General features: G+C 46.1%; 6 non-coding genes across 6 annotated transcripts; all 6 read right to left on the minus strand.

The window, feature by feature from the left end:
- Window positions 1-1,953: 1,953 nt before the first annotated feature.
- TRNAP-UGG (transfer RNA proline (anticodon UGG)) lies at window positions 1,954-2,025 on the minus strand. The gene has a single exon. It is a non-coding gene; the product is annotated as a tRNA-Pro (tRNA).
- Window positions 2,026-4,279: 2,254 nt separating this feature from the next.
- Window positions 4,280-4,351, minus strand: TRNAP-UGG (transfer RNA proline (anticodon UGG)). Its single transcript has one exon. It is a non-coding gene; the product is annotated as a tRNA-Pro (tRNA).
- A 210-nt stretch (window positions 4,352-4,561) lies between these two features.
- TRNAP-AGG (transfer RNA proline (anticodon AGG)) lies at window positions 4,562-4,633 on the minus strand. Its single transcript has one exon. It is a non-coding gene; the product is annotated as a tRNA-Pro (tRNA).
- Window positions 4,634-4,844: 211 nt separating this feature from the next.
- On the minus strand, window positions 4,845-4,916 carry TRNAP-UGG (transfer RNA proline (anticodon UGG)). Its single transcript has one exon. It is a non-coding gene; the product is annotated as a tRNA-Pro (tRNA).
- A 5,129-nt stretch (window positions 4,917-10,045) lies between these two features.
- TRNAP-AGG (transfer RNA proline (anticodon AGG)) lies at window positions 10,046-10,117 on the minus strand. The gene has a single exon. It is a non-coding gene; the product is annotated as a tRNA-Pro (tRNA).
- Window positions 10,118-10,328: 211 nt separating this feature from the next.
- Window positions 10,329-10,400, minus strand: TRNAP-AGG (transfer RNA proline (anticodon AGG)). The gene has a single exon. It is a non-coding gene; the product is annotated as a tRNA-Pro (tRNA).
- Between the last annotated feature and the right edge of the window lie 3,483 nt (window positions 10,401-13,883).

Genomic DNA, 13,883 nt, shown 5'->3' on the forward strand with positions numbered 1-13,883 from the left:
CATGTTGTCACAACGGCAAGCATGAATGGAACACTTCGTGGCTATCTTAAGGAAGTGGCCGACAGTGTCCGTTTCCTTACTGTTCGGTTTTCAAATGATTACCTATGTCAAGTGAAAAGGAAAACGCTGTATAAAGATGTTTGTGATATTGTATTCCCAGTGCCGCTATACAAAGCCATATACAGTGGAGGGCAAGGACAGGACGTTCTTAAACGGGTCAAACGCATGCAGGTGCCACCAGGGGTAAAATCCTTCTTTTTTAAGCTCCACACTGGAACCCTGTCCGTTAAGACGTTTATGGAAGAACGAGGCTGTCTCGTACCGTGGGGTTCTCACTGCTTGATCTGCAAGAAGCCCGAAACCATAGATGACGTGTTCTTGCACTGCTGGGCTGCTGTGTTCTTCTGGGACGTCTTGAAGCAAACCCTGAAGAAAGAATTACCTGTAAACCCCCAAGGGATCAGGTATCTGCCTATTAAGGATGAAGACGGCGTCCCATATGACTTCATTATGTTGAATGCTCTCCACTGTATATGGCGGTCTCGAATGGCTGGGTACCAATGCGATCCCGACGCACGGCCGGTTCATATATATTTCAGAGAATGTATGTCGCGGTTTGTTGATGTACAGAAAATGCAAGAATGTGCACCGGATTGGCTGTCGAGGCTAGAAGCTCTCACAGCCATGAAGGAATTTTAATTTCACAACACCGGTCCTATACGGACGGATGGCATTATTGTATTTCTTTTTCTCTCTTTTTCTCGCTGTTGTGCATTTCTGAGATGTGCGTAATATTTGTATTTTCTGTGTTCTGTCAAAGACCAGCATTAAATAAAAAAAAAATGGAATCTTCCTAGACCAACGAGCCGACGTTTTTTCCCATTTGCGGCACGTTTACAGTATCGTAACATCTTGGCTGTCTGCAAAAACAAAGCAGCGGACATCTTTGATCACGTTTGTGCTGAGAAGAGAAAAGGAAGGTACTGAAAAAAAAAGGATAATGTTCTTCGGTTTTATTTAAACATTTATTTATATGGGGGGGGGGGGCGAATGACCGTAAAAAAAATAACCCGCTCGTCCGGGATTTGAACCGGGGACCTCTCGCACCCTAAGCGAGAATCATACCCCTAGACCAACGAGCTTTTTCTTCTTCACCGACATAATAATTATGGGGTTTTACATGCCGAAACCACTTTCTGATTATGAGGCACGCCGTTGTGGGGGGACTCCGGAAATTTCGACCACCTGGTGTTCTTTAACGTGCACCTAAATCTAAGTACACGGGTGTTTTCGCCCCCATTGAAATACGGCCGCCATGGCCGGGATTTGATCCCGCTACCTCGTGCTCAGCAGCCTAACACCATAGCCACTAAGCAACCACGGCGGGTTCTTTACCGACATGGCAACATACAAAGCAAGGTATTTTAACAAAACACAAGTCACAACAAAAATCTCTGCCATTGGTTGGCGGTCACGGGGCTAAAAACGCTTGAAATTCGCAAGCTCAGTCATCACACTGAGCATGTTGCCTTTTCTTTTTGCAAATTATACATTTTCTTAATATAACAAATGCTTTCAATGAAGTATTCTCTAACAGGCCGGGCGTTTATTCCGGCATGTCTCACGGCCATTCTAGTTTTCCATAAACTATGTAAGGACACCGGCATGAACATGTCATAGGGTACTTCAATAAGAAAAGATGTCGGCTCGTTGGTCTCGCCTACCTTAGACCAACCAGCCGACGTTGCTTCTCATTCCCGGCACGTTTACAGTGTCGTAACATCTTGGCTGCCTGCAAAAACGAAGACAAAGAAGTGGGCATCTTTGATCACGTTTGTGCTGAGAAGAGAATAGGAACGCACTGAAAAAAAAAGAATGGGTAGTGTTCTTCGGTTTTATTTGAACATGTCTTTATATACCGGCTGACAGTAAAAACGAAAAAAAAGTAATAATGGGCTCGTCCGGGATTTGAACCCGGGACCTCTCGCACCCAAAGCGAGAATCATACCCCTAGACCAACGAGCCGACGTTGCTTCTCATTCGCGGCACCTTTACAGTGTCATAACATCTTGGCTGTCTGCAAAAACGAAGACAAAGAAGTGGGCATCTTTGATCACGTTTGTGCTGAGAAGAGAATAGGAACGCACTGAAAAAAAAGAATGGGTAGTGTTCTTCGGTTTTATTTGAACATGTCTTTATATACCGGCTGACAGTAAAAACGAAAAAAAAGTAATAATGGGCTCGTCCGGGATTTGAACCCGGGACCTCTCGCATCCAAAGCGAGAATCATACAAATTTAGCCATGTCTTTTTTTTTTCTTTATTTCCTCGTTACAGAAATGCCATGCGAATACATTGTGAAAAGAGAATCAGCTTAGCTTATGCTGACTCTCTAAAATTAAAATCGCTTGAATTTAGCCAACTCATCGAACAGCGGCAACCAATCGGGCGGTTCTTTCTGGGCTTTGTACACTTCACGCATGTAGACGACACTTTCAATAAAGTTTGGGCATTCACATCAGCATGACATACCGACATTCTTGTGGACCATATACTATGGAGGCTCAGCAGCATAATAAGGTCATATGGAATATCGTTATTGCCTGTGTCTAAGTATCTGATACCACGTGGGGTTATTGGTAATGCTTTCTTTAATGTTCGTTGTAAGATGTCCCAATGAAAAAAGGGATCCAATTGGAAATTTAGCCATGTCATTGGTAGTGGAGTTAACTGGTCCAAGTGCCTTGGGCTCTGGCATGGATCATGGCCAACGAAGCCAGATCATTTTGCCAACGTGCATTGGGTGACGACCCCAGGCAAGTACTTGGGCGTCCCGCTCGATGCCTATCGTGATAGCGAGCAGTACTGGAAAGGGCAGGTCAAAGACACACGGGAGAGAGCTGAGAAGTGGAAAGGCACTAACCTTTCTATTTTTGCCAGAGCCACCGTTTGTAACCTTTTCTTTATCAGCAAGCTTTGGTACGTAATGCAGGTATTGCACTGTTCACGGTCCAACGTTCAGAAGCTACACAGGATTTTTGCCATCTTTGTCTGGGCGTCGGGATGGGAACGCTGTAGCCGGACCAACTTGTTCCGGAGGGTAAAAGACTGGGGGCTGGGATTGGGCCACCTCTTTGTGCGGCAGCTGGTAAACCGGTTCTTGTTCTTTAGGGACTCAACCGACCCTTTCTTGCGCACGGTATGTCAAATAAGGTTGAGTAGACAAATACCAGAGTATGTGGTTTCAACCGCAGAGTTTTCGGGAGGGATTCGAGGTTTTTACAAAGAAGTTGTATCGAGTGTTCGATTTCTTTCAGTGCGCTTCTCGAATGATTTCCTTTCCGTTGTGAACAAAAAGAAACTGTATTGTGCTTTGTGCGACGTCCTTTTCCCAGTGCCACTGTACAGGTCCTTGTACGGTGGAGGCCCAAGCAGCGATGTTTTAAAAAGAGTAAAGAAAATGCTGGTCCCGCCAGGAACAAAGACCTTCTTCTTTAAATTACACACGGGAACGTTACCAGTTAAGAAGTTTTTGGAGGCAAAGGGAGTGTATTTACCGTGGGGAACACACTGTTTAATTTGCAAGCAGCCAGAGACAATAGATCATGTTTTTTTAAACTGTTGGGGAGGCGTGTTCTTCTGGGATGTATTGCAGAGGACACTAAAGAAAGAATTTCCACTAGACGCGTATGGCATTCGTTACTTAAGCATAGATAACGAGGACGGGGTGCCTTTTGACCTAATTATGCTCTTGGGCCTCCACTGTATTTGGCACGCGAGAATGGCGGGATACCATGTTGATAAAGATGCGCGGCCTGCACGAATGTATTTCAGGGAACAGATGCACTGGTTTGTCGCTCTCCATAAGGCGACAGAGGAACCACCTGAGTGGCTCCCAAGAGTAGAGCCGTTGGTTAATTTGCGCGAATTTTGATTAGACTCAGCCAGTACGATACTGGTTGAATACGTGCCCAACAGCAAATGTATGTTGTATTTTGTTTTTTGTTTCGGTGATTGTTTCCTCTTATAAATAGTTGTGTACTGAAAATCGGCCCTAGACCAACGAGCCGACGTTGCTTCTCATTCGCGGCACGTTTACAGTGTCGTAACATCTTGGCTGTCTGCAAAAACGAAGACAAAGAAGTGGGCATCTTTGATCACGTTTGTGCTGAGAAGAGAATAGGAACGCACTGAAAAAAAAGAATGGGTAGTGTTCTTCGGTTTTATTTGAACATGTCTTTATATACCGGCTGACATTAAAAACGAAAAAAAGTAATAATGGGCTCGTCCGGGATTTTAACCCGGGACCTCTCGCACCCAAAGCGAGAATCATACCCCTAGACCAACGAGCCGACGTTGCTTCTCATTCGCGGCACCTTTACAGTGTCATAACATCTTGGCTGTCTGCAAAAACGAAGACAAAGAAGTGGGCATCTTTGATCACGTTTGTGCTGAGAAGAGAATAGGAACGCACTGAAAAAAAGAATGGGTAGTGTTCTTCGGTTTTATTTGAACATGTGTTTATATACCGGCTGACAGTAAAAACGAAAAAAAGTAATAATGGGCTCGTCCGGGATTTGAACCCGGGACCTCTCGCACCCTAAGCGAGAATCATACCCCTAGACCAACGAGCCGACATTGCTTCTCATTCGCGGCACCTTTACAGTGTCATAACATCTTGGCTGTCTGCAAAAATGAAGACAAAGAAGTGGGCCTCTTTGATCACGTTTGTGCTGAGAAGAGAATAGGAACGCACTGAAAAAAAAGAATGGGTAGTGTTCTTCGGTTTTATTTGAACATGTCTTTATATACCGGCTGACAGTAAAAACGAAAAAAAGTAATAATGGGCTCGTCCAGGATTTGAACCCGGGACCTCTCGCACCCAAAGCGAGAATCATATCCCTAGACCAACGAGCCGACGTTGCTTTTTTTTTTTTTTAATTTATTGCCGGTCTTCGACATTACTCAGACGGTACAGTTAGCACACACTTGTGTATCACAAATTCCAACCGTTGGAGGAGGAAAAAAAAAAAAACGGAAGGTGCGTAAGGAAAGAAACCGCACAATAAAGCCGTCTGTCCATATTGGACTGGCTTTGTCATACTAAAATTCCTTCATGGCTGTCAGGGGTTCTAGCCTCGACAGCCAATCCGGTACACATTCTTGTATTTTATGGATTTCAATAAATCGCGACATACATTCCTTGAAGTAAGCACGAGCTGGCCTAGCATCAGGATCGCAATGGTACCCTGCCATACGAGCCCGCCATATACAGTGTAGAGCATTTAACATAACAAAGTCATAGGGAACCCCGTCGTCATCTTTAATGGCCAGATACCTGATACCTTGGGGGTCCACCGGCAGCTCTTTCTTCAGGGTTCGCTTTAAGACGTCCCAGAAGAAAACTGCCGCCCAGCAATGTAGGAAAACGTGATCTATATTTTCGGGCTTCTTGCATATCAAGCAGTGCGACCCCCAAGGTACGAGACAACCCCGTTCCTCCAGAAACGTCTTCACGGAGAGCGTTCCTGTGTGTAGCTTAAAGAAGAAGGTCTTTACCCCTGGTGGCACCTGCATCTGTTTTACTCTTTTAAGTACATCCTGTCCTGGCCCTCCACTGTATATGGCTCTGTATAAGGGCACTGGGAAAACAATGTCGCATACATCTCTATACAATGTTTTCCTTTTCACATCACAAAGGTAATCATTTGTAAAACGAACAGAAAGGAAGCGTACACTGTCAACAACTTCCTTGAAATAACCACGCAGAGTTCCAGTCAAATTTGCCGTGCTAACAACATGTGCCGGCAAAGCGTTACTCAACCTTAGCTGACATACGGCGCGCAGAAAAGGATCGCGAACATCGCGAAAAAACAAAAATCGGTTTACAACTTGACGAACAAAAAGATGCGCCAGGCCCACACCCCCATCCTTCACTCTTCTGAACAAATTTGTTCGGCTGCACCTTTCCCATGTTGATCCCCAGATGAAAACTGCGAACACTCTGTGCAGCCTTTGCACATTTACTCTAGAACAATACAGCGTTTGCAAGACGTAATATAACTTAGTAATAAAAAACACGTTACAAATTGTCGCTCTTGCAAAAATGGACAGGTTAGTACTTTTCCATTTGTCTACTTTTTCTTTCAGTTCCTTGATTTGGTTCCTCCAGTATTCGTCGCTGCTATTATACCTGTCGAGGGGAACACCCAGATACCTGGTCGGAGTTTTCACCCAGTTCACGTTCGCGAAATAGTCGGGTGCAGAAAACCAGGCCCCGTGCCACAGGCCTAGCGATTTGCCCCAGTTTACTCTGCTACCCGTTACGGCGCAGAAATGTTGTACTACAGATATGGTTTCCGTTACACTTGGTTTGTCAGTGCAACACACTGCAATGTCATCTGCATATGCGAGCAACTTCACTTCGGTCGCTGCCAATCTGAAACCACGTATTCCGTCATTTTCATTAATTGCTACACACATTGCTTCTACGTAGATAGCAAATAATAGCGGACTGAGGGGGCAGCCTTGGCGCACTGAACGCCTGATGTTAATGGGGGCCCCCAGACACTTGTTAACAATTAATCTTGTTGTGCAGTTCTGGTACGCCAAGGCCACGCCCTCAGTGATGATGGAACCGACATTAACATGATCTAAGATGGCAAACAAAATAACGTGAGCGACACAATCGAACGCTTTCTCTAGGTCGAGCTGAAGTACTGCAACACGGCCACCGATGACGTCACAGCACTCGAGCACACATCGCATCTTATGGATGTTTGAAAAAAATAGATCGCCCTTTGATGCCACAAGTTTGATGGTCTGCGACTATTTCCTTGATGACGCCTTGAAGCCTGCTAGCTAATACCTTCATAAATATTTTATAATCGACGTTTGTTAGTGAAATCGGTCTGTAGGATGACACAAATCTGAGTTTGTCTATTTGATCGCTCTTCGGTATTAGAATGGTGTGCGTTTTTCCAAAGGAAGGTGGTAATGATTTCTTTTCGTATGCGTCATTAAATACATGCGCAAGCAAAGGCGCCAGCTCTCTTTTAAAAGCTTTATATAGACCCGCGCTGAGTCCATCAGGTCCCGGTGATTTACCCAAGTTCAAATCGTCGATTGCCTTTTCGACTTCTCTCTCCCTTATTTTTTCCTCTAATCGCTTTTTTACGTCATCGCTCAAACGTGGCATGCGATGCAGAAAACCTGCTTTAAAACCCTCAACATTCGCTTCCTGAAATGCGAAGAGCGAGTGATAGTACTCAAAGAAGGCGCGCTGAATGCTATTACTGTCTTCAACGACATTCCCATTCACTAAAATCTGCTCGACATGGTTTCTTCGTCCATACGCCTTCTCAAGACCCAGCGCCCTTTTAGTGGGCGTCTCCCCTGCCGCTAGTGCATCCGCTCGTGCTCGCACGATGGCTCCTTGATAGCGTTCCTTGTCAAACAGTTCAAGTTTTTCTTTGACGTTTCGCACATCGTCTTTGTACGCACCAGGCTCTTTGCACTCAAGCGTTAGCAGCTGCCCAAGCAGTGTTCTGAAACCCTTTTCTTTCATTTCCTTCTCGAATTTTTTACAACTAGATCTTTCTATTGCTTTCATTTTAATCTTTTCTTTAAAACATTCCCACTTCTCGACGATTGTTCCCGCAGCATCACATTGAACTTCATTAATCGCATCCCGTACTACCTGTAAAAAGGGCTGGTCATTTAGTAACAAGGCATTCAGTTTCCACATATCCCACTTAAATGCATGTCGCTTTTTCATTATACCTACGTTACATTTCACAAGGCAGTGATCTGAAAACGACACTGGTACTACACAGTAACCGTGGCATCTTGGAATCATATCCAATGAAATGTACATTCGGTCCAAACGCGCATGGCTGCTGCCCTGAAAACGTGTAAAAGTCACTTGACGCCCCCCTTCCAGACATTCATAAACATCATCGAGTTCATTTTCATTAATTAAATTTGATAACACTTCACTGCTTCGGTCACGCACACCTGCATTATTGACTCTGTCTCCAGCACTCAACACACAATTAAAGTCCCCTAACATGATCACGCGCATATTACAACAAACATATCGTGAAAGGTTCGAAAAAAAACGGGCGCGCTCATCTACTGAATTCGGCGCATATACGCATATGATGCGGAACTCTGAATCACCCATAACAATATCACAAAGAACAATCCTTCCTGACTGACACGAAAAAATGCTCTGAATCTGCAGTCCAGGCAGCTTCTTCACAAGAAGAACGCACCCTCCAGCCGTGCCTACAGCATGGCTAACCACCGCAAAATACCTAGTCGTGAAACGTCGCACCATGCTCCCGGTCTCCTCCTCTCCTTCAACCTTAGTTTCCTGGACGGCTAGTACGTCTATGTCGTGGTCAGTGACCAAACGTAGGACCTGACTTTGCCTACGACTAGCCGCCAGCCCTCTCACGTTTAATGTGGCAATCCTCAGGGACGGTATTTGAGCCATCTTGATCTAAACGAAAAGTAAAGTAGGCCCGGAGCATGGTGCTTACCGCTCACGACTAGCCCTCGGCTAGCCGCCTCCGGGACCTCCCGGTTTGTTGGTGTCCTTAGACGTGGCCGCTTTGTCGGCAGGCTTCCTTTCAGGCGGTACATTGGGCTTTGGCTTGTAGCCCATCCGCCTCCCATGAGGCGTCTTCGTCGGTGGTCCCTCACTGGTGCTGGGTGCCCGATCCTCGCGGTCCTTCGTCTGGTCGTGGGTGCGCTTGACGGAGGCAGCAAGAGCCCCAGTACGGTCGTCGTCGGTGACGCCCTCGTCCTGTTGCATTGCGGTCGCGTCGTCAGGTGAGTCTTCACTGACGCTTCCCGTCGCCTGCCCCTCAGTCGTAGCGACCTGTTCCGCCTTACTCGGTTTCTGGGTAGCCTCAGCCGCCTTTCCGTCCACTTCCAGAGTCGTCGACCCACTAGTTGTAGCTGTCGAGACCGTGTCACCGGTTCCTTTAGCCGCATCCTCCGCCTCGGCCACGTCCATCACGTGCTCTGCCGCCACGTCAATAGCTGGTGAGCCTGTCACAGCGGCATAAGACTTCACGCAGTCCGCGTCAACGTGGCCGAAACGTCTGCACCGGGAACAGCGGGGGACTCTGCACTCTCGGCGGACGTGTCCCGTGCCGTGACAGCGCAGGCACTGCATCGGTCGACAGGCAACGACGACCAAGGCCAACTCACCGCCGACGCGGATTTGATGAGGAAGGTCCTCAACCTTCACGCTGCCCTTCAGTTTGAGGAGGACGGTCCTGGTCGTTGAGGTCTTGGTCCCCATGCCGTCCACGCGCCACCGCTCACGGCTCACCTCCTCCACCTTGCCGAAAGCCGCGAACGCCGTCCGGACGTCCTCGTCGGCAACGCCGTACAGCAACCAGTGAAGCCTAATCTTCACTTGCTGGTCCTGCGGGTCAACGATGACGCACCGTCGTCCCTTAACTTGTAGTTCCTTAAGGTCCAGCATCCTTCTTGTGGCAGTCGCGTCGCTGAGGGTCACTGCCCAGACGTGGTTGATCTGGTACGCCCCTATGCATACCACGTCAGGCAAGAGTCCCGTCGGCAGTAGGGCGTCTCTAAAATCCTCGACCTTGTAAGGTCTGGCGCGAACATCACCGTGCAAAAATACGGTGTTAATCACCACTTGTCCTTTAGGCAGTTGCGGCAAAATAAAGGCATATTCCTTATCGTCATTCAGCCTGTTTCCGCGGCCAAAAGTAGCCGCTGTCGCTGCTCCACTGGAGCCCATGATTCTGCTGACCGCTCAGCTCGGCTGCCGGAAGCAGAATCGAACGAGCCGACGTTGCTTCTCATTCGCGGCACGTTTACAGTGTCATAACATCTTGGCTGTCTGCAAAAACGAAGACAAAGAAGTGGGCATCTTTGATCACGTTTGTGCTGAGAAGAGAATAGGAACGTACTGAAAAAAAGAGAATGGGTAGTGTTCTTCGGTTTTATTTGAACATGTCTTTATATGCCGGCTGACAGTAAAAACGAAAAAAAGTAATAATGGGCTCGTCCGGGATTTGAACCCGGGACCTCTCGCACCCTAAGCGAGAATCATACCCCTAGACCAACGAGCCGACGTTGCTTCTCATTCGCGGCACCTTTACAGTGTCATAACATCTTGGCTGTCTGCAAAAACGAAGACAAAGAAGTGGGCCTCTTTGATCACGTTTGTGCTGAGAAGAGAATAGGAACGCACTGAAAAAAAAGAATGGGTAGTGTTCTTCGGTTTTATTTGAACATGTCTTTATATACCGGCTGACAGTAAAAACGAAAAAAAGTAGTAATGGGCTCGTCCGGGATTTGAACCCGGGACCTCTCGCACCCTAAGCGAGAATCATACCCCTAGACCAAGGGGCCTTTTTTTTTTCTTTATTGCCTGTTTGCAGCACAAACCAAGAACACATTCAAATGCTAAAACATGTCAACCACACCTTGGCTAACATTATATATTAAAATTGCTTCAGCTTGATCAGTTCATGAAGAATAGCCACCCACTCGGGAGGCTCACTCTGGGCACGATATATTTCCCGAATATACGCGACACTTTCGATGAAGTTTATTCTCGCCGGACGGGTATCGACATCCGAGTGTCGCACTGCCATTCTCGTTTTCCACAGACTGTGGAGGCTAAGGAGCATAAACATATCGTACGGAACTCCTCCTTCGTTATCGGTTGGCAAATATCGAATACCAAGAGGTGTAATCGGTAGTTCTTTTTTAAGTGTACGTTGTAAGATATCCCAATGAAATGTTGGGTCCCAGCAATCGATGAAAACGTGTTCAATGGTCTCTGGCTTTTTACAAAGTAAGCAGTTTACTGTCCATGGCACATATATTCCTTTTTCGTCTAACCATGTTTTTACGGGTAGCGTGTTTGTGTGTAGCTTAAAGAAAAACGTTTTTTGAGAGGGTCTAACTGGCATTTTTTTCACCCGTTTAAGTACATCATCTCCTTGGCCTCCCCAGTTTACAGACCTGTACAATGGTATTGGCAACATTGTATCAACTAAGTCTTTATACAGTGTTTTTCTTGTCACAGAGCACAGATATTCCATGGAAAACCGCACACGCAACATACGAAGTGAATCAACCACTTCGCGCAGATATCCCCTAATACTTCCTCCCTTCACATCACTGGTCGTTACCACATATTGCGGCAGTGCTTTTCCCAAACGAACTTGAATTACTGTGCGTAGAAAATCATTTCTCTGATCCCGAAAAAAAAGAAAACGCGACACAATTTGTCTGATAAACAAATGCGACAGACCTAGCCCACCACTTCGAGCTGAACGAAACAAATTGGTTCTGCTTATCCTCTCCCAACTGGAAGCCCATATGAATACGGCAAATACACGATGCATTTTTGCACACTTGAGCGACACATTGATAACACTTGCATAATATACCACACTTTCGCTACTAAAAAGAGATTGCACACAGATGCACGTCCAAACATTGACAAATCTTGGCCAAGCCAACCCTTTGATTTTTCACTCATTCTATCAGCTTCATCGGACCAGTACTGTGCGGTATCATTATAGTGCTCGAGCGGCACACCCAAGTACTTAGTTGGCGTTGTTGACCACCGGATGTTTGCAAAGTGAGCTGGTATAATGTCCCAATGACCGTGCCATATACCGATGCTTTTTTGCCAATTGATCTGGGACCCAGATTGTTCACAGTACTTCTTTACAAGATGTACAACTTCAAGTGCGCTATCACGATCCTCGCAGAAGACTGCGATGTCATCAGCGTATGCCAGTACCTTGACTTCAGAAAGCTGTAGCCGAAATCCTCGGACGTTTTCATTGCGCATCACTGCTAATCAGAAAGGCTCGAGGTACAATGCAAAAAGCAATGGACTTAGTGGACACCCTTGTCTAAGGGAAGATCTGAGTGACAGCTTCTCGCTGAGGGACTTATTAATTATAATCTGTGTCGTGCATTGGTCGTAGGCCATTTTGACGCCATCTAAGATTACTTTCCCTACGTTAACATATTCCAAAACAAGAAAAAGAGCATCGTGGGACACACGGTCGAAGGCTTTCGCCAGGTCGAGTTGCAACAAAGCGACGCGTCTGGCGAAGACGTCGCAACACTCTAGAACGCTTCGCGCTACGTGGCTGTTTGTAGTAATAGTGCGGCCTTTTATGCCGCAAGTTTGATGCGGACCGACAAGATTTGTAATGACTGTTTGAAGTCTCTTTGCCAATACCTTCATGAGTATTTTATAATCGGTATTTGTAAGGCTAATTGGCCTGTATGACCCAACCGATAAAAGCGCCTTGTGGTCATCTGTTTTCGGTATTAAAACCATGTGTGCACTTCTGAAAGAAGGTGGCAGTCGCTTATATTTATGTGCCTCAGAGTATACATGCTCCAACACTTGAGCAAGCCCAGGTGCAAAAGCCTTATAAAAGGCGGCTCCTAAGCCATCGGGACCCGGTGATTTGCCTGCAGGAAGTTCTTCGATCGCGTGTTCTATTTCTCGGACGCTGATCGGTTCCTCGAGACTGGCTTTTACGTCGTCATCAACGCGCGGCATAAAATTCACGAAACTTGCTTCAAATTCAGCTCCCACGTGGATTGGGACGCCGAACAACTTGCAGTAATGTTCGGTAAAGGCCTGTTCAATCATATTCGAGTCGGAAGTAACCTCATCCCGATAATTAATCTGTCTTATTATATTTTTCCTTGCGTACCTCTTTTCATCGGCAATGGCGCGTTTGTTCGGCGTTCCATCAACCCACAGTCTTTCCGTCCGTGCCCGAATAACTGCTGCTCTATATTTTTCCGTGTCAATAGCTTCCATCGCGTTTTTAACTGTTCTGATTTCATCACTAAATTTTCCAGGTTCCGCACTGTCCATAGAAATCAGATAATTTAGTTCCTTCTGGAGCTCATTTTCTTTCATTTTTTCATTGTGTCTTCTAACAGTTCCTACCTCAATCGCAACCATTTTAACGCGAACCTTAAAGTCTTCCCATACTTCTGCCCAAGGTACACTCTCATTACTCAACATGCTTTGAATTTCGTGCTTTACATCGTTCATAAATTTGTCATCACTTAAGTGTTTTTCGTTGAATTTCCAAAGTGCCCAATCGAACCGCGGCTTTTTTGGCTTGGCACCGAGTGCAAACCACACTATACTGTGATCGCTAAAGGACACCGGCTTCACGACATAGTTATCGCATAGAGGCACAAGATCTAACGAGATGTAAGCTCTGTCAAGTCGTGCTTGGCTATCTCGTTGATAGTGCGTAAATTGCGGCTGCAAAGTACCGGCCAAAAGGCGACCAACGTCTTCTAGGTAGTAGTCATTTACTAAGGTGTTCAATATCACTGCACTCTTGTCCTGCGGGAATTTACGTTTAGCACGATCTTCTGCATGACACACACAATTAAAGTCACCAAGAAAGATGATGTACTTGTCACAACGAAGGTACTCTTCTAGATTCGAGAAAAAATGACATCTTTCATTGATATCATTTGGCGCATACACACATATAATCCTCCATTGTGATCCATTAAAAGAAAAATCAAGAACAATAAAACGCCCACTTTCGCTCACAGTAACCATATCTTCATTTATACCAATACCCCTTCGAACCAAGACAGCGCATCCACCAGACGTGCCGATAGCGTGACATGTGCATATGTTATAATATGTTCTGAAAGGTGTTTCCATTTTGTTTGTTTGCTCCTCGCTTTCAACTTTCGTCTCTTGTATAGCTATAATATCGAGTTCATTTTCAACGCATAGTCGGCTGAGTTGGTACTGCCTCCGTCTTGAAGCGAGGCCGCGTACATTAATAGTAGCAACTCGTATTCCCCTCTTCA

This window comes from Dermacentor variabilis, chromosome 1, assembly GCF_050947875.1.
Source record: "Dermacentor variabilis isolate Ectoservices chromosome 1, ASM5094787v1, whole genome shotgun sequence".
NCBI classification, from domain to species: Eukaryota; Metazoa; Arthropoda; class Arachnida; order Ixodida; family Ixodidae; genus Dermacentor; species Dermacentor variabilis.